Raw genomic sequence first — 18863 nt, 5'->3', positions numbered from 1 at the left:
CAAAGGACCTTTAAGACATCTATGACTTTTTCTTTAATATTGTACACTCTGCCTTTTTTCTCTCACTGGATTTTTCTTACAAACCTCACTCTGTTTGCCTTTTTCACCATGAGACTCAGACAGACAAAACTAAAGAAAATACAAAATAAAACACATTAAAGAAGAAGAACTTCTGTTAGCTTGAGTAGCTATGAGAACTTTGTGCTTTCTCTCCTTGTCTCAAGCCTTGGCTGTTCACCCTTATTATAGAAGGGGAAGCCTCCAAGGTTAAAACGGTTCAACTGAGCCAACTTCTTCTTCTTCAACACCAAAACCGGTTCGGACAAAGAGAAGAGAGAGGGAACCGAAAGCTAAAACCAACATGCAATTACCTCTCTCTCATCCCTTTTCTTCAGGCTTCATCAATCTGAGCCTTCCATCTTGACTTGGTTCCCAAGAAGGATTTCTGACCCTTGATGAATACTTGATCCTTGACAGCTCCTTCTGCTCCACTTCTGCTTCCTCCTCCACGTAGCTACGGTAGCTACCTTCTGTGATGGATGAACAAAAAATAGAGACGAGCCATACCCCAGAGATCTTCTTCTCTAGCCAAAATAGATTGCTTCCATTTCTAGGTATGGAGATCTTGAGACTTCCTCACCACATCTTACCTTTTGTGGTAAGGATCTCAGCCACACCATACTGTAGATCTTCTTTTTTCAAGGCCATCATCACATTGACCTCTTGCTTGTTCATAGCTTCTCTGCTTCTACCTCTGATAGCTTGCATCTTCAAGCTTCTTTCCTGTCAGTGAAGTAACCAAAACTAGAGAGAGAAGAGAGAGAAGAGTGAAAAGCTTTCAATATAATTGATGAATGAAATTAAAAGATATTAATTTCCCACTCCCCATGCTTAGTAATGTGTAACTCATTAAAAGCAATCAAATTAATTTTAACTTTCTCTTTCATGTTACCAATGCACTTAAATCCATTTAATTATTTTTGAATTCCATTTCAAAGTCGGAGTAGGTAACCGTGGGAAGCATGCACCATTTTCTTTCTCTTTTCTTTTAATTTTGGACCAACACTTTGTTGGATCAAAAAGGAATTTGTTTTGGGCTTCCCATTAATTCCTTGGCCCAATAAGCATTTGCTTATGCAACAAAGATAATTCAGCCACTTTGCTTGGAATTTATTTTTGCTAAGGCTGAACCTCATCCTTATATTGGGCTTAGATTTTCTTGTGGTCCAATATCAAAATCTGCACATCTCAACAAAATTGTTAAACCACCAATTGGTAATTAAGTTGATAATAACTAACAATTAAATTAACAATTTTGTAAATGATATTATTAACAATGTTTGATCATCACAATAATTTTAAGTTTTTCAAACTCAACAATCTCCCCTTTGATGACAAATATTATTAAAAAATTGAATTGAATTAGGGTAAGGATTAAAAGTACTTCCTTGAAGATTTTGGATCCTCCCCCTTTCAACTTATCACATAGCTCCCCTTTAATATTTGCTATTTGATTAATGGGAGCATTACCTATAACAAGCTTTTGTATATTCTAGAATGTATTCAACATATGATACAAGAGAATGTTGAACATTTTAGTTTTTGAGCATATATATTAAGATAAACAAAATCTGATTTGTTATCTTTTCACCAATATTTTTGCTCAACAAAACAAATTATGCTAGAGTACTTTCAGAGTACATAGCAACAAATAAACAAGATTCAACATACTTAGATCAACATGTTCACAATTATTTCCTGCTAAGTAAAATTTCTTGCCAAACAAAACAATAATTCAGGCTCTATGAAGCATTTTTTGAGATTTAATATTAACAACAAAGCTTCATAAAAATGGCAATGAATATCAGATCAGAAAAAATCAGAGCACAAACAAATTAAGAACATGATAAAGCAGAAATCAGAGCATAAATAAGAAATCAGAGCATAAACCATAGAAATAGAAAATTTGAGCAAGCACATGGGTAATCATTAATCATTCAGATTTCAGCCCCTGTTTTCAGTTAAACCATAGAGTCAGCCCTGCTTCTTTTCTCCTTTTAATTCCTCCCCCCTTTTGTCATCAATGGGGGTCCTACAAAACAAATGATAACAACATGCCAAAATATAGAATATTTATTTAAACCAAAACAAAAAGGTCCAGAGTATCAAGTACAGTCAACAAAATAAAAAAATAGTACTAAAAAACAGAAAATTAGAAATTGTTCAGAAAATGGGCAGCAGTGAGCCTAAGCATCGGACAAATTCACATTAGAGTCAGAAAAGTCATTGTCTTTGTCGGAGGGAGCCAGATCCTTTTAAAAGATTTGGAGAATCAGATTGATCCTTTCATTACACTTATTCCAAGCTTTTTCATTTTGGTAAGCCATCTTTCGAGCTTCATTGAAGGAACGTGCCATCAATTTAGACATATGAGAAAGCTCATTTACAACGTCCTTGAGTGACTCTGCAAGCTTAGATGGCTCAGAAAGACCACTTTCTAGATCATTGTCAATTGACATGGCTGGCATTGAGCTTTTGCCTTTGTTACCTTTCCTGGATCCAGAAACTCCGCCTCCTTTGATGGCAGACACCCTGTTTTCTACAGGCTCATTTAGTAAATCAACATGAAAATGTTCAAAGATACATGTGAGAAAAATACCATAAGGAAGATTTGCCTTTTTATCACTACGTACGCAGTCCTACATATGACGAACCATTAAATATGCAAATGAAATAGATGAGGAAGTGAGAATAGCAAACAAAACCAGGGTATCACAAACTGTCACTCTCTAAAAGGAACCGCTTTGTGGCATCAGGATGTGGTTGATAATGCAGTGAAGGAGAGCTCTTACTAGACCAAGAGCTTTGTGAGTCAGAACAGTCCCATCCAGTGCAGAGAAATTCTCACAGACTTGGGTTAGAGCAATCTGGTAGGAGATCTCAACTTGAGAGTCCCACTTTTCTGACATATATGCAGTGGCTCCTTTATCAGTATACCCTAAAGCAGCACTGATAGTCTCCCTGTTCAGAGTCAAATGGACCTTCTTTACATAAGAGTGAATTGCTCCATCATGGTACATCATGTTCGCGTAGAACTCGCGAACCAAGTTAGGATAAACTGGCTTTTGAATCTTGAACAAAGGAGTCCACTTGAGATTATCAAACAAAGCAATGAAGTCAATGCCTTTTGCACTCAGGGTTTCCAGATTCACTATGTGAGAGGCACATAGATGTCGGTTGATCAGAACTTGGCCATGGAACTCGTAGGCAGCGCAAGAGTTGAATCATGCCGGATCAAAGTGGGAGTGATTTTTGTTGAACTTATTCTTGAAGTCTAAGGAATCCAGATTTGGAGGTTCTCTTGTGTAGCACAGAACATAACCTTTTGGACGCTGAGAGCTTCGGCCAGATGGATGAGGAGTTGATTTCTGTGGAGGTGAAGGAGGTAGAGAAGATTGTGACTCTTCTTCTTCTTCTATCACAGGCTCCTTTTCTTTTCCAATCTTTTTGCGAGAAGAGGTTTTCTAAGCAATCACTTTCCTCCTCATGGCTTCGGTTGATTGTGAAGAAGGGGATGAAGATGAAGTAGAATGTATGTGAATATGAGTGTGTGTTTGGAGAGTAGTAGAGGAAGGATGAATTTTGAAGGCAGGGGTTCGGTTACTTTTTCTGGATGCCAACTTCTTTTTCATGATAGAAAAATGAAGAAAAGGGTTAGAAAATGAAGGGATGGCCGAATGGATTGGTGAATAGAGAGAGGTTATAACTGCATTTAATGCTGAGTGGAGAAAGGGATAATGGAATAATGGGCAATTACTGGAGCGGTTACCATCAAGGAAATCCTTTTATAAAATTTAAAAGTAACTAAAAGATCTTTTCCTTGAATCAAGGGAGAGAGTATGAGAAAAGATTTTGATTTGACATTAACTCCCCCTAAAAAGATATAATGTGGTAATGATGAGCGGATAATTTATATGCTTTTTGGCATTGTTTTTAGGTAGTTTTTAGTATGTTTTAATTACTTTTTAGTATATTTTTATTAGTTTTTATTCAAAATTCACATTTCTAGACTTTACTATGAGTTTATGTATTTTTCTGTGATTTCAGGTATTTTCTGGCTGAAATTGAGGGACTTGAGTAAAAATCTTATTCAGAGGCTGAAAAATGACTGCAGATGCTGTTGGATTCTGACCTCTCTGCACTCGAAATGGATTTTCTGGAGCTACAGAAGCCCGATTGGCGCGCTCTTAATTTCGTTGGAAGGTAGACATCTAGGGCTTTTCAGCAATATATAATAGTCCATACTTTGTCCGAGTTTTGATGACGCAAACTAGCGATCAAACGCCAACTTCCTACCCTATTCTGAAGTTAAACGTCAGAAACAGGTTACAAACCAGAGTTAAACGCCAGAAACAGGCTGCAACCTGGCGTTTAACTCCAAGAGAAGTCTCTACACGTGAAGGCTTCAATGCTCAGCCCAAGCACACACCAAGTGGGCCCGGAAGTGGATTTTTGCACTATCTGCACTTAGTTACTTATTTTATGTAACCCTAGCTACTAGTTTAGTATAAAAACTACTTTTAGAGATTTATTTTGCACCTCATGACATTTCACATCTGAACTTTGTATCCTCTACGGCATGAGTCTCTAAACTCCATGGTTGGGGGTGAGGAGCTCTGCTGTGTCTTGATGGATTAATGCAATTATTTCTGTTTTCTATTCAATCACGCTTGTTTCTGTTCTAAGATACTCGCTCGTACTTAACCATGATGAATGTGATGATCCGTGACACTCATCACCATTCTCAACCTATGAATGCGTGCTTGACAACCATTTCCGTTCTACCTTAGATTGAGTGTGTATCTCTTTGATTCCTGGTTCACGTGTTTGATTGCATCTCCTGACAACAGAGCATTCGAATCTGTGAGATCAGAGTCTTCGTGGTATAGGATAGAATTATTGGCGGCCATTCCTGAAATCCGGAAAGTCTAAACCTTGTCTGTGGTATTCCGAGTAGGATCTGGGATGGGATGACTGTGACGAGCTTCAAACTCACGAGTGCTAGGCATAGTGACAGACGCAAAAGGATCAATGGATCCTATTCCAACATGAGTGAGAACCGACAGATGATTAGCCATGCGGTGACAGCACATTTGGACCATTTTCACTGAGAGGACGGATGGTAGCCATTGACAACGGTGATCTACCAACATACAGCTTGCCATGGAAGGAGCCTTGCGTGCGTGAAGAAGAAGACAGTAGGAAAGCAGAGATTCAGAAGACAGAGCATCTCCAAATCCTCAATCTGTTCTCCATTACTGCATAACAAGTATTATTTAATTTATGCTATTTACTCTTCATAAACCTAATCATTTTTATTATTAACTTCCTGACTAAAAATTACAAAATAACCATAGCTTGCTTCAAGCCGACAATCTCCGTGGGATCGACCCTTATTCACGTAAGGTATTACTTGAACGACCCAGTGCACTTGCTGGTTAGTTGTGCGGAATTGCAAAAGTGTGATTGTGATTTCGTGCACCAAGTTTTTGGCGCCGTTGCCGGGGATTGTTCGAGTTTGGACAACTGACGGTTTATTTTGTTGCTTAGATTAGGAAAATTTTTCTTTTTGGTTTAGAGTCTTCTATTATTGTTTTTGGTTAAAAATTTTTAAATCCTTATTTTCTTTTTCAAATTTTTTCGGAAATTTTTATAAACTAATAATTGAGTTTTTCTGTTTGAGTTTAGTTTCAATTTTTAAGTTTGGTGTCCTTTGTGTTTCTGTTTTCTTAAAAACTTTTCAAAAGTTGTTCTTAGCGTTCATCGTGGTATTCAAAGTTTTCCTGTTTGTTTCTTTTGTTTTGATCTAAAATTTTAAGTTTGGTATCATTTTTACTGTTTTTCTCTTTTTTCATTAAATTCAAAAATATCTTTTCTCTTTATTTTAATTGATTTTCGAATTTTCCTTTAAAATTTCATATTTTAATTTTAAAACTTTCTATTCTATCTTATCTTAGTTTTGAAATTTCAAAATTCAAAATCTTTTTCAAAAATCATATCCAACATTTTTCAAATCTTCTTAATTAAGTATTTATTTTTGTTTTCAAATTTATTTTTCTCTTGGTTTTCGAAATTTACATTTTAATTTCTAATTATTTTATTTTATCTTATTATTTTTATTTATCTTAATAATTCGGTTTGTTCTACTTAAATAAAATAAAAACAAAAATATATTTTGTTTGCAATTCATATCAATTTCATTTTATCCATCATGGACCTAAATGAAAATGAACAGTCCAGAAGGACTCTGGGGTCATATGCTAACTGATGCGGGCAGAAATTGGTGAATTAAAAATTGTTAATTTATATACGTTGCAAGTATAGTTCTTAACTCGCCAGAAATCTGCCTATCAATTTAAAAAGGTGTTACAGAAAATTGAAATTGAATTACTGGGAGTATGAGTCCCAGGTCGTCTCCCAACGAGTTGCAGAAAAGTGTGCTATTTTATTAATCAGATATTTTCAAAAAGGTTTGAGTTGAGTAAACAGGAAATTAAATTGGTGAATTTGAATAATGTAAATAAAAGCCTTGACTGGGAGTTGGTTAGTTGGAATCCCTATTATTGTTGGAATACTCTCAAGATTAATTGACAATTAAAGGTTGTCCTGTTTAGTCATCCTTTACTAGGTAAGGGAAAGTCAAACAAGTTGGAATGCTACGTCTGTTCACAAGTTGCAATCCACTTAATTAAAAGAGATGGGTGTTAGTGACTAGAAGGCAATCCAACCATAAACCCAATTACAATCTTTCTTTTAAGCTTTCCAACTCAAGGGTTCCTTTCAATCAACTCCCCATCAAGTTAGGGAACTACTCGCTCATGGTGAATGTAAAATTCATAGCATATGAAGAGGAATTAAAGAAAGACATTGTAAATAAAAATCAAAATAGTCAATTAAAAATAAAAGTGATCATTGTATTAAATAATCCTAAAAATATTCCAATGGTAAAATTAAACAAAGCAAAGAACATGGAAGAGTAAAGCCAAGTAAAGAAAACGAACTAGAATGACGAAGTCTTGATGAGGTAATAACTCTTCTCAGTGTTCCAATGCCAAAAAGTAAGAGAAAATTAAATCCTAAGAACTATGAATGTATGGAGAGAAAACCTAGAGGAGGAGTAAACTAGATCTAAAACTAAAAAACTGTGTGGAATGAATGTTCTCTCCGGTTTCTGCATGTTCTCTGGCTCTAGTCTGCTATTCTGGGCCGAAAACTGGGTCAAAATAGGGTCCAAAATCGCCCCCAGCGAATTCTGCAGATTATGCAGATCGCGCATGTCACGCGATCGCGTCATCCATGCGGACGCGTCATTTGCGTTTTTCCATGCCACGCGTTCGCGTCATCCACACCTCCGCGTCGCTTGAGCTTTTCCATTCCGCGCGGTCGCGTGAGCCATGCGGCCGCATCACTGCGATTTCTCCTCTTCCGCGTGGTCGCGTGAGCCATGCGGCCGCGTCACTTCTCGCTGGTTATCTCCTCAATTTCTTGTGTTCCTTCCATTTTTGCTAGCTTCCTTTCCAATCTCCAACTCATTCATGCCCTATAAAGCCTGAAACACTTAACACACAGATCACGGCATCGAATGGAATAAAGGAGAATTAAAATGCATAATTAAAAGTCTCTAGGAAGCAGTTTTCAATCATGTAATAATTTTAGGAAGGAAATGTAAATGCATGCTATTTTAATGAATAAGTGGGTAAGGATCATGATAAAAACCACACAATTAAACACAATATAAACCATAAAATAGTGGTTTATCAACCTCGCCACACTTAAACATTAGCATGTCCTCATGCTTAATTGAAGGAGATAAAATAAATAAGTATGAACATGTAAAAACCCATGCAATGCAATGCAATCCTATATACATGAATGCAACTATATGATTCTTGCCCACTTGGTCAAAAGTAAATAGGCTCTTCAAAACAATTGCAAATCAAATTCCACTAATTCTATCATTATACAGTAAGACAGATAAAAGTGCAAGAAGATAGCTCATGAAAGCAGGGAACATGGAAATTCAAGCATTGAACCCTCACTGATGATGTATGTACGCTCTAATCTCTCTAGTGTATAGGGTAATCACTCTATCCTTCTCTAATCATGCTCTCTAACTTTTGTTTTTCTCCTAACCAATCAACAACAGTTAATATACCAATGCAAACATCATGAGGTCTTTTCAAGGTTGTAATGGGGCCAAGGTAGGGGTAGGGATACATATATGGTTAAGTGAGCTTATAAATTGAATCTTTAATTAATCCAAGCTTTAACCCAACCTATATATATTTAATGTAACCTTAGAATTCATACCTAGCTACCCAGAATTCCCTTTTACATTCCACACTCATGTATTAACTTTTTATTTTAATTTTATCATATGTGCATTGATCTTTGAATTCTTAATTCAGCATTGGGGTGATTTTGTCCCCTTATTTATTTATTGATTTTTTTTTGTATAGACATAAAAATAAACATAGCTTATCAATGCACATAGATTTTTAATTCTTATATTTTCACATGAGTAGGTATCCAAATTCCCATTGCATTATCATGATACATTCCCTTAATAACTTTTGTTCCCACAGTTTCCCATATTTAACTAGCACACACAATTCTATCTTAAGCTAACCAAAGATTCAATTTGGGATATATAATTGTTTTTCCGCTTAAGGCTAGTAATGTGGTGAAATATAGAACAAACGGGATTTAAAGGCTCAAAGTGGTTAACAAAGGTAGTTGAAAAGGGTAGGCTTAATTTGGATAAGTGAGTTTAAACAAAAAATGGCCTCAATCATATGCAAGCATACAAATATAATAAATATTGGACATATAGGATGAAACAAAATATAGATTACAATCATAGAGAAGTAAACATACAAGAATAAAATATTTATGGTTAAATAATGTAACCATGCATAAAGGCTCAAATCTTCACAGGTTGTGTGTTCTTTAGCTCAAAAATCATGTTCCAAATACAACTTCAAGCAGATTTATCATAAAAATTTTTTTAAAAAATTAGTGAAATTTTGTTCCAAAGATAGAGTCTTAGAAGAAACTTATTGTCTTTATAATCAAGTAGAACATGCATGCAACTAACCTATTACTATGCAATTTATCCTATTCTATAAAAGAAAGAAAATCTAACTAAAATATCCTAATTTATTGGTGCTAGAGAAGAGAAATTACCTCCGGAAGTCAGGTACTGACCGACCTCCCCACACTTAAGGCTTTGCACCGTCCTCGGTGCCATCTGTCAGGAACAGGGGTGGGCTGGTAGCAGTATCTCCACAGTCGGGACCATCATGGCTCCCTGTGCTGGTAAAAGAAGTGGAGTCCGGAGTGCCTGAGTCCTTGAAGTGTCCCTTGAGTAGCTCCTTGAAGTATTTGAATTGGCGCTCGTTATAGAGCTCTCTTAACTTTGCTTTCTGTTCTTGCCGATCCAACCTTTCGATTATCTGATGGAGCAGTGCGTCTGTTGTAGGTGCTTGTGGTGTTGAAGAAGGAATATCTTCAACCGGTGCAGTAGGAAGGCTTGTAGTGGCTGCTGGAGGTCTAAGGTATTTTCCGTTAGGGACATACTGATCATCCCGTGGAAGCATGGCTTTGGTGTCCCCAACTCTGTAGGAGACTCCGGCTGCTGAGACAAGATCTGAGACTAAAGCGGGAAAAGGTAGGTTGCCCGCAATTTGTACGTGTCCCATGGCATCCCGGATATGTCTTGGTAGATTCAGAGGCTGGTCTGTAAGGATGCACCATAGTAGAACGGCCATGTCCGCAGTGAAGGAGGACTCGTGAGTGCTCGAAAATACGTAATGGGACATGATCTGTGCTCATACGCGAGCCTCCAAGGTAAGTGTTGAAGCCGATATTCCCTTAGGGCGGGTACGATGGTATCCGTAGATCCAACGGCTGCCAGGTAGTGCGATAACTCTGAGAACATCGTCCCATTTAAATTAGTACATCTGGCACTTGAGTGCAGCTTCTTGAAAGGCGTCCAATCCTTCTAGAATAGGGGGAAGACCTAAAGCTTTTTGAATGGCCTCTTCTGTAATGGGGACTTGCTTCTGACGGACAAAGACAGACTGCAGGGTAGGCAGGTAGAAGTTAGAGTAGAACTCGACTACCCAAGAAAGATTGATCTGCCTTGGCTGTCTCTGTAGGAAACCCCAATGTCTTCGTTCAATTTGTGGCTTAACAAAAGTAGCAATATTGGGTGGGAGGATAAGAAGGTGTTCGTTGTTGTAGCTCCTTTCAGCCAGGATGGGGAACATCTGCTCATAGTAGCGATTGGGAAATCGTGCAGTGTCCTTTGCTTGAAAGGCTTTCTCCTTTTCATCAACCTTTATGATCCTCTTAACTCTTTTTGTTGAGGACTTGACTGCAGTTGAAGAAGGCTCTGCCACTAGTGCTCTTTTAGTTCCTCTTCTTGCTGGGGGTTTGGGAGTAGCTTTCTCTTTTCCTTTCTTGGTGGCCATCCTGAAAAAGGGAGAGAAAGTAAATTAAATTCAAAGAGATATATAGCAAGGAAGAGAACGGAAAAGGTGGTGATGGATACACATTAGGAGGTAACTGACATTAACACATGCTCATGAGTACATGTGAAAAGTTATCAGTGGAAAATAGCTAGTGCATATAATGACAAGTGAATGCAAGGTGTTTATTGGCATGCCGGAAAAGGGCATGAGTAGCATAGATCAAGCATCACTTTGTAGCAAACCATCACGTTTGTATTGACAATTAAATGTAATTAATACAATAGTAGAGGGAGTTTATGAAAAGCAAGCATAGAATAATGTAGAGAAGTGCATAATGCCCTATGGGCTTTTTCACAAACACATAGCATGCATGGTGAATAAGGTATAGAAAGTATTAGAGTGAACATGCAAGCAACCCTTTAAAGAAAATAATATATAATTGCCAAACAATTTGCAACACCCCACAAGCATATAATGAGGAATAATGACTCAAATAAAATTCTAACACCATGTAAAAAGGAAAGAAGAAGAAAGAAAATATGGATAATGAAAAGAAAAAGGAAAGAAAAGAAAATAACATAAAAAATAAGAAGAATGATAGAAAAGGAAAGAGGGAAGAAGAAAATAAAACCTTGTTAATGGAGGTGAGAGAGAGAGAGTGAAAGGGGAGATAGAAGGAAGAAGGGAGAAGGAAGAAATAAGAAGGGAAAAGAAAAATTAGGATTTGGAGAGAAAAAAGATAAGATATTTTGGCAATTAAGTTTGAGCTGTGCGGCACAAGTGACGCAGCCGCGTGGGGCACGCGTTCGCGCGATTGCGCTTTAGTTCAAGTGACGCGGTCGCGTCGGTCACACGGTCATGTGACCCATGTTGTGCTTCTGGCGCGAGTGCAGCCTCGCGCCTGCACAACTCTCTGTTCGAATTGATATATTTGCCAAATTTAGGGTGACGCGATCGCGTGGGGCATGCGATCGCGTGAGTGGGCTTCAGAAGGAAACGACGCAGACGCGTGGGCCATGCGTCCACGTGGGTAGAATTGTGCGTTCAGCACCAATCCAGCATCACTCTCGCACAATAATTCATTGTGCACCCTTTTTACGTCGAAAAATCAGGGCACGCGGCTGCGTGGGTCACGCGGTCGCGTGGGAGGCCATTATTCCCAAGCGACGCGGTCGCGTGGGTCGATTGGTGCCACTGGGACGCCTCCAGCCACGCTCCAGGGTGACTCTCTGTTCGTTTTTATTTTCTCCCCTCTCCTTGCGACGCGGACGCGTCGCTGATGCGGTCGCGTCGCGTGGCGTTTTTTTTTTTTAAAGTATGCAAATTGGTGCACGAAATTGTGATCTCAGGCAACGGTGCCAAAAACTCTGTACACACGTCTTAATAAATTGTTTTTCATTCACAACTTCGATACAACTAACCAGCAAGTGCACTGGGTCGTCCAAGTAATAAACCTTACGTGAGTAAGGGTCGATCCCACGAAGATTGTCGGCTTGAAGCAAGCTATGGTCACCTTGTAGATCTCAGTCAGGCGGATATAAAATAGTTATGGAGTTTTCGAAAATATAAATAAAATAAGGATAGAAATACTTATGTAAATCATTGTGAGAATTTCAGATAAGCGCATAGAGATGCTTTCGTTCCTCTGAACCTCTGCTTTCCTGCTGTCTTTATCCTATCAATCTTACTCTTTTCCATGGCTGGCTTTATGTAAGGACATCACCGTTGTCAATGGCTACTTTTAATCCTCTATGGAAAATGGTCCGATGCGCTGTCACTGCATGGCTAATCTTCTGGAGGCATCACCCTTGTCAATGGCTGCATCCTATCCTCTTGTGAAAATGGTCCAAATGCTCTGTCACAGCACGGCTAATCATCTGAGGTTCTCGATCATACTGGAATAGGATTCACCCTCCTTTTGCGTCTGTCACTACGTCCAGCACTCGCGAGTTTGAAGTTCGTCACAGTCATTCAATCCCAGAGTCCTACTCGGAATACCACAGACAAGGTTTAGACTTTCCGGACTCTCATGAATGCCGCCATCAATCTAGCTTATACCACGAAGATCCTGATTAAGAGATCCAAGAGATACTCATTCAATCTAAGGTAGAACGGAAGTGGTTTTCAGGCATGCGTTCATAGGGAATGATGATGATTGTCACATTCATCACATTCAGGTTGAAGTGCGAATGAATAACTTAGAAGTGGAATAAGTTGAATTGAATAGAAAAACAGTAGTACTTTGCATTAATCTTTGAGGAACAGCAGAGCTCCACACCTTAATCTATGGAGTGCAGAAACTCTACCGTTGAAAATACATAAGTGAAAGGTTCAGGCATGGCCGAATGGCCAGCCCCCAAAACGTGATCACAGGATCAAAAATACAATCCAGGATGTCAAATACAATAGTAAAAGGTCCTATTTATACTAAACTAGTTACTAGGGTTTACAGAAGTAAGTAATTGATGCATAAATCCACTTCCGGGGCCCACTTGGTGTGTGCTTGGGCTGAGCTTGAATGTTACACGTGCAGAGGCTCTTTCTGGAGTTGAACGCCAGGTTGTAACGTGTTTCTGGCGTTCAACTCTGGTTTGTGACTTGTTTCTGGCGTTTAACTCCAGACAGCAGCGTAGAACTGGCGTTCAACGCTCTTTTACGTCATCTAAACGCAGCCAAAGTATGAACTATTATATATTTCTGGAAAGCTCTGGATGTCTACTTTTCAACGCAATTGGAAGCGCGGCATTTTGAGTTCTGTAGCTCCAGAAAATTCATTTTGAGTGCAGGGAGGTCAGAATCCAACAGCATCAGCAGTCCTTCTTCTACCTCTGAATCTGATTTTTGCTCAAGTCCCTCAATTTCAGCCAGAAAATACCTGAAATCACAGAAAAAGACACAAACTCATAGTAAAGTCCAGAAATGTGAATTTAACATAAAAACTAATGAAAATATCCCTAAAAGTAACGAGATTCTACTAAAAACATACTAAAAACAATGCCAAAAAGCGTATAAATTATCTGCTCATCACAACACCAAACTTAAATTGTTGCTTGTCCCCAAGCAACTGAAAATCAAATAGGATAAAAAAAGAGAATATACTATAAATTCCAAACTATCAATGAAATATATCTCCAATTAAATGAGCGGGACTTGTAGCTTTTTGCCTCTTGAATAGTTTTGGCATCTCACTTTATCCATTGAAGTTCAGAATGATTGGCATCTATAGAAACTCAGAGTTCAGATAGTGTTATTGATTCTCCTAGTTCAGTGTGATGATTCTTGAACACAACTATTTTATGAGTCTTGGCCGTGGCCCTAAGCACTTTGTTTTCCAGTATTACCACCGGATATATAAATGCCACAGACACATAACTGGGTGAACCTTTTCAGATTGTGGCTCAGCTTTGCTAAAGTCCCCAATTAGAGGTGTCCAGGGTTCTTAAGCACACTCTTTTTTTTTTTGCTTTGGACCTTGACTTTAACCGCTCAGTCTCAATTTTTCACTTGACACCTACACGCCACAAGCACATGGTTAGGGACAGCTTGGTTTAGCCGCTTAGGCCAGGATTTTATTCCTTTAGGCCCTCCTATCCACTGATGCTCAAAGCCTTGGGATCCTTTTTATTACCCTTGCCTTTTGGTTTTAAGGGTTATTGGCTTTTTGCTCTTGCCTCTTGGTTTTAAGAGCTTTTGACTTTTTCTGCTTGCTTTTGCTCTCTTTTTTTTTCGCCTATTTTTTTTCTGCAAGCTTTGTTCTTTGCTGCTTTTTCTTGCTTCAAGAATCATTTTTATGATTTTTCAGATTATCAAATAACATGTCTCCTTGTCATCATTCTTTCAAGAGCCAACATATTTAACATTCTTAAACAACAACTTCAAAAGACATATGCACTGTTCAGGCATTCATTCAGAAAAACAAAAAATATTGTCACCACATCAATATAATTAAACTAAGTTCAAGGATAAATTCGAAACTCATGTACTTCTTGTTCTTTTGAATTAAAACATTTTTCATTTAAGAGAGGTGATGGATTCATAGGACATTCATAACTTTAAGACATAGTTACTAACTACTAATGATCATGTAATAAGACACAAACATGGATAAGCACTTAACATAGAAAAACGAAAAACAGAGAATGTAAGAACAAGGAATGAGTCCACCTTAGTGATGGTGGCGTTTCATTCTTGAGGAACCAATGATGTCCTTGAGCTCTTCTATGTCTCTTCCTTGTCTTTGTTGCTCCTCCCTCATTTCTTTTTGATCTTCTCTACTTTCATGAAGGATGATAGAGTGCTCTTGATGTTCCACCCTTAATTGTCCCATGTTGGAACTTAATTCTCCTAGGGAGGTGTTGATTTGCTCCCAATAGTTTTGTGGAGGAAAGTGCATCCCTTGAGGTATCTCAGGGATTTCTTGATGATGAGCTTCTTCATGTGCCTGTTGAGATCCATGAATGTGCTCTCTTGTTTGCTCCATCCTTTTCTTAGTGATGGGCTTGTGAGATGAATCTTTCCATCTCCCATGGCTCAGAGGTGGAAGCAATTGTCTTTCCTTTCCTCTTTCTTGAGGTGCCATTAATGGTTATGGAAAAACAAAAATGCTATGCTTTTACCACACCAAACTTAGAATGTTGCTCGCCTTCGAGCAAAAGAAGAAAGAATAGAAGAAGAAGATATGGAGGAGATGGAGGGATATGTGTATTCGGCCATATGGGTGGGATTGGGTGGGAAAGAGATGTTGAATTTTTAAGGTAGGTGGGTGTATGGATGTGAGTGGTAAATGGAAAACAGAAGGGATGAGGAGAAGTGAGTGGAGGTAGGTGTGGATCCTGTGGGGTCCACAGATCCTAAGGTGATCCTATGGGGTCCACAGATCCTGAGGTGTTCAAGGATTTACAACCTTGCACCAAATTAGGCATGCAAAATTCCCTTGCACACAACTCTGGGCGCTCAGCGCCAGATTGGTGCTTGTTCTGGGCGTTGAACGCCCATTTGTTGCCCATTTCTGGCGTTGAACGCCAGAACCATGCTTGTTCTGGGCGTTCAGCGCCAGCTCTTCTCCAGGGTGCAATTCTGGCGTTCAAACGCCCAGATACTACCCATTTTGGGCGTTCAGCGCCAGAACCATGCTCTGTTCTGGCGTTGAACGCCAGCCAGATGCTTCTTACTGGCGTTTAAACGCCAGTGAGATCCTCCTCCAGGGTGTGATTTTTCTTCTGCTGTTTTTGATTCCGTTTTCAATTTTTTTTTATTTATTTTGTGACTCCACATGATCATGAACCTAATAAAACATGAAAAACCATGAAAATAAAAATTAGATAAAAATTGAGTTACCTCCCAACAAGCGCTTCTTTAATGTCAATAGCTTGACAGTAGGCTCTCATGGAGCCTCACAGATGTTCAGAGCATTATTGAGACTCCCCAACACCAAACTTAGAGTTTGGATATGGGAGTTCAACACCAAACTTAGAGTTTGGTTGTGGCCTCCCAACACCAAACTTAGAGTTTGACTGTGGGGGCTTTGGTTGACTCTGCAGTGAGAGAAGTTTTTTATGCTTCCTCTCCATGGGTACAGAGAGCGATCCTTGAGTTTTAAACACAAGGTTGTGCTCATTTAGTTGAAGGATCAATTCTCCTCTGTCCACATCAATCACAGCTCTTGCTGTGGCTAGGAAGGGTCTTCCAAGGATGATGGATTCATCCTCATCCCTCCCAGTATCCAGGACTATGAAATCAGCAGGGATGTAAAGGCCTTCAACCTTTACTAACACGTCCTCTACTTGTCCATAAGCCTGTTTTCTTGAATTTTCTGCCATCTCTAATGAGATTTTAGCAGCTTGCACCCCATAGATTCCCAGTTTCTCTATTATAGAGAGGGGCATGAGGTTTATCCCTGAACCAAGGTCACACAGAGCCTTTTCAAAGATCTTGTTGCCTATGGTACAAGGTATTACGAACTTTCCAGGATCCTGTTTCTTCTGAGGCAATGTCAGTTGATCCAGATCACTTAGTTCATTAGTGAACAAGGGAGGTTCATCTTCCCAAGTCTCAATACCAAATAATTTGGCATTCAGCTTCATGATTGCACCAAGGTACTTGGTAACTTGCTCTTCAGTAACATCCTCATTCTCTTCAGAAGAGGAATACTCATCAGAGCTCATGAATGGCATAAGGAGGTTTAATGGAATCTCTATGGTCTCTAGATGAGCCTCAGATTCCTTTGGTTCCTCAAAGGAAAACTCCTTATTGATCACTGGACGTCCCGGGAGGTCTTCCTCCTTGGGATTCACATCCTCTCCTTCCCTTACAGGTTCGGCCATGGTGATTAATTCAATGGCCTTGCACTCTCCTTTTGGATTTTCTTCTGTATTGCTTGGAAGAGTACTAGGAGGGATTTCAGTGATCCTTTTACTCAGCTGGCCCACTTGTGCTTCCAAATTTCTAATGGAGGACCTTGTTTCATTCATGAAACTCACAGTGGCCTTTGATAGATCAGAGACTAAATTTGCTAAATTAGAAGTATTTTGTTCAGAGTTCTCTGTCTGTTGCTGAGTGGATGATGGAAAAGGCTTGCTATTGCTAAACATGTTTCTTCCACCATTATTAAAGCCTTGTTGAGGCTTTTGTTGATCCTTCCATGAGAAATTTGAATGATTTCTCCATGATGAGTTATAGGTGTTTCCATAAGGTTCACCTAAGTAATTTACCTCTGCTATTGCAGGGTTCTCAGGATCATAGGCCTCTTCTTCAGAAGGCGCCTCTTGAGTACTGTTGGATGCAGCTTGCATTCTATTTAGACTCTGAGAAATCATATTAACTTACTGAGTCAATATTTTGTTCTGAGCCAGTATGGCATTCAGAGTATCAATTTCAAGAACTCCCTTCTTCTGAGGTGTCCCATTACTCACAGGATTCCTCTCAGAAGTGTACATGAACTGGTTATTAGCAACCATGTCAGTGAGTTCTTGAGCTTCTGCAGGCGTTTTCTTTAGGTGAATGGATCCACCTGCAGAAGTATCCAACGACATCTTAGATAACTCAGACAGACCATCATAGAATATATCCAGGATGGTCCATTCTGAAAGCATGTCAGAAGGACACTTTTTGGTCAGTCCTTTGTATCTCTCCCAAGCTTCATAGAGGGATTCACCTTCTTTCTGTCTGAAGGTTTGAACATCCACTCTAAGCTTGCTCAGCTTTTGAGGAGGAAAGAACTTGGCTAAGAAAGCCTTGACCAGCTTATCCCAAGAGTTCAGGCTATCCTTAGGTTGAGAGTCCAACCATACTCTAGCTCTGTCTCTTACAGCAAAAGGGAAAAGCATGAGCCTGTAGACTTCAGGATCTACTCCATTAGTCTTAACAGTATCACATATCTGCAAGAATTCAGTTAAGAACTGAAAAGGATCTTTAGATGGAAGTCCATGAAACTTGCAGTTCTGCTGCATCAGAGAAACTAATTGAGGTTTCAGCTCAAAGTTGTTTGCTCCAATGGCAGGAATGGAGATGCTTCTTCCATGTAAATTGGAATTTGGTGCAGAAAGTCACCAAGCATTCTCCTTGCATTATTGTTGTTGGGTTCGGCTGCCATCTCCTTTACTTGTTCGAGATTTTCAATAAGGTTGTCTCTGGATTGTTGTAATTTAGCTTCTCTTAGTTTCCTTTTCAGAGTCCTTTCAGGTTCTGGATCAGCTTCAACAAGAATGCCTTTTTCCTTGTTCCTGCTCATAAGAAAGAGAAGAGAACAAGAAAAGAAGAGGAATCCTCTATGTCATAGTAAAGAGGTTCCTTATTGTTAGTAAAAGAAGAAAAGGAATAGGGGTGAAGAAGAATGAAGAATCCAAACACAAGGGTAAGGATAGGAGCAGTGATGTGAGATGAAGAGCAGTGTTAGTAGATAAATAAATAATTAGAAGGAGATGAGGGAGAAGGATTTTCGAAAATTATTTTTGAAAAAGGGTTAGTGATTTTCGAAAATAGTTTTTGAAAAAGGTTGGTAGTTTTTGAAAATTAAAATAAAAAATTAAAATAATTAATTAATTAAAAAGAAATTTTGAAAAAGAGGGAAGATATTTTCGAAAATTAGAGAGAGAGAGTTAGTTAGGTAGTTTTGAAAAAGATAAGAAACAAACAAAAAGTTAGTTAGTTAGTTGAAACAAATTTGAAAATCAATTTTGAAAAGATGAGAAGATGGGAAGTTAGAAAAGATATTTTGAAATCAAATTTTTGAAAAAGATAAGATAAGAAGATATTTTTGAAAAGATATGATTGAAATTAGTTTTGAAAAAGATTTGATTTTTAAAATCACAATTAATGACTTGATTCACA

At 38.6% G+C, this 18863-nt stretch overlaps 1 non-coding gene across 1 annotated transcript; it reads left to right on the top strand.

Annotated features, from left to right (window-relative positions):
* The first annotated feature begins 17620 nt into the window (after positions 1–17620).
* Positions 17621–17728, top strand: LOC112774748 (small nucleolar RNA R71). Its single transcript, XR_003189211.1, has one exon. It is a non-coding gene; the product is annotated as a small nucleolar RNA R71 (small nucleolar RNA).
* The last annotated feature ends 1135 nt before the right edge of the window (positions 17729–18863 follow it).

The sequence above is a fragment of the Arachis hypogaea genome, chromosome 18 (genome assembly GCF_003086295.3).
Source record: "Arachis hypogaea cultivar Tifrunner chromosome 18, arahy.Tifrunner.gnm2.J5K5, whole genome shotgun sequence".
Classification (NCBI taxonomy): domain Eukaryota; kingdom Viridiplantae; phylum Streptophyta; class Magnoliopsida; order Fabales; family Fabaceae; genus Arachis; species Arachis hypogaea.
This window is presented reverse-complemented; position numbering and strand designations above follow the sequence as displayed.